This window comes from Nannospalax galili, unplaced genomic scaffold, assembly GCF_000622305.1.
Source record: "Nannospalax galili isolate Female #2095 unplaced genomic scaffold, S.galili_v1.0 scaffold831, whole genome shotgun sequence".
Taxonomy (NCBI): Eukaryota; Metazoa; Chordata; class Mammalia; order Rodentia; family Spalacidae; genus Nannospalax; species Nannospalax galili.
In genome coordinates this window covers 1,673,631-1,675,906 of record NW_008329142.1, presented here as the reverse complement: position 1 = coordinate 1,675,906, position 2,276 = coordinate 1,673,631, and the positions used below count along the sequence as shown (strand labels likewise).

The 2,276-nt window shown below is 39.7% G+C and overlaps 1 pseudogene; it reads left to right on the top strand.

The window, feature by feature from the left end:
• Positions 1 to 1,219: 1,219 nt before the first annotated feature.
• LOC103734613 lies at positions 1,220 to 1,569 on the top strand (annotated as a pseudogene).
• Positions 1,570 to 2,276: the final 707 nt, after the last annotated feature.

Genomic DNA, 2,276 nt, shown 5'->3' with positions numbered 1-2,276 from the left:
ACAACAGAAATCATTTCAGCACTATTATGAAATTAATTTAAATTTATATTTCAGGTAAATTCTGTTAAAAGTTATGTAAGTTATATGACAAAATTATTTCTTGATTATTTTATTCCTCATACATTTATCTAACAATTGTGTATTTAGAATTCATCATGGGTGAATCAAAGTCTGTGCATCCAAGGAGTGTGTAGACAGATTTGCAAATTGAAACCTTGCTAAGACAACCACCACATAGCTAGTGTTACCACATTTTCTTGATGTTCAGACACATATATTAATTTACAGCTAATTTCAAAATAAATCTGACGACTGGTTTGTTTTTCTTACCAGAAAGTGTTTATTAAATCAATAGTACACAATACAGTTGAGGAAACACATTTAATAAATCTAGCTATTATGTTCAAATCAGCTAGTTGCTCTGTCTGGAGGAAGTTAATATTAAAATACAAAGGAATTAAAAGAAGAGGGAGAAAGACCAGAAAATGGAGACAGGGAGGTGGGAAGAGGCAGTGAAAGGTAGGTGAACAAGAGCAAAGTACATTTTTTCTGTCTCTTGCAGTTACATCAGGACATGTACTCACATCTAGAGATTTGCAGCTAAGATCCACAAATAAGAGAGAACATAGGCCACTTGTTTTTCCAAGTCTTTGTTACCTCAGTTATTATAACCATTTCTACTTCACTCATTTACCTTCAAATTGCATGATTTTGTTTTTCTTTGCTGCTGATTAGAACTCCATTGTGTCAACATACCACATTTTCATTATCTTTTAGTCAGTGGAGGGATATTTAGGTTGTTTCCATTTCTTAACTATTGTGAAAAGAGCAGCAACAAACATGGTTGTGCAAGTATCTCTGTAGTAAGATAAATCTGATAGGTATATGCCAAGGAGTGGTATAACTGAATCATACAGATTTATTTTATTTTATTTTATTTTGGTCTCTTTGGTCTCCCTATAGCCCCAGCTGTCCTGGAACTCACTGTGTAGACCAGGCTGGTCTTGATCTCACAGAGATCCGCCTGCCTGTGCCTCCCAAGTGCTGGGATTAAAGGCGTGCGCCACCACACCTGGCTATTTTTGTTTTTGTTAAAGAGTTCTCTCACCCATCACTGCAGAGGCCCAGGTTGCCCTTGGTCCCATCCCCATACACCAGGGCTGAGGAGACACAAGGCAAGTTGTAGCAGCCACAGATACAGACCCCAGGACCTCACACCATGTCTTTGGAGAAGACCTTCAAGCAGCTCCACAGTATCAAAGAATAGAAGATGCCAGGCTCATTGAGAGCAGCACCCCATCAAGATCCTGGTGATAATAGAATGATACAAGGGTGAGAAGCAGATGCCTGTCTTGGAAAAAACCATGTCACCATGAGTGAGCTCATTAAGATAACTAGAAGGCTCTTACAGCTCAGTGCTCACCAAGCTTTCTTCATGGTGAAAGGACAAAGCATTTGAGCGTGTCCTTACCCATCTCCTGGGTGTATGAGATTGAAAAGGATGAAGACTGCTTCCTGTACATGGTGTACACGTCCCAGAAGACATTTGGGGTGAACTTGGCTGTGTAGGACTCAACAAGATCTGAAGATTTTTAAACCCTTACCAAGGAATATAAAGAGACATTACCAACTGCGGTTGGTCAGTTCATCTCAGATCAGAATGTAGGCACCCACCTACGGTGTTAGGAATTGTTTGTATGTCAGCCAGAAATATTGAGCTCCATATGAATGCATTCAGCTTTGGAAAACTATCGTTTAATCTAGCTCTCTTGTTCTCAATTTTTTGAACTTTAAAAATAATATTCTTCACATAGGCAGAACTGGTAAAAGAAAGGAGCCAGGGGCTCTTCCCAAGCCCATGTGACCCCTAAGGAATAGATCCTCAAACGACCTTAAGAGTAAAAATAAATTGGTTTATCTGGACCAACTGTATGGCCTTAAACACCCAAAAGGAAAGTATAACCAAAGATTAAAGGGGCCAATATAATTTCAGAAGAGTCCATATGCATAGCTAAAGGCTACATAACAAGCAACAATGCCAGACAGGCGATGCCTTCTTTGAGTTGTTGGTCAGAGTAGCCAAACGGACTCCCAGACAGTAACCCAGCACAGAACTGGGAAAATGAACAGCAGACCCCAATCTTATCTAAAGGAATATTGACAACTGATTACTGCTAGATGAGGAACAGCTGACCCTCCTAAAACAAAGACCTCTAGATAGGCTGACTAGATTCATCAGAAGGGCAAGAGTGCTGACAACACAGCAGACAGTAGCA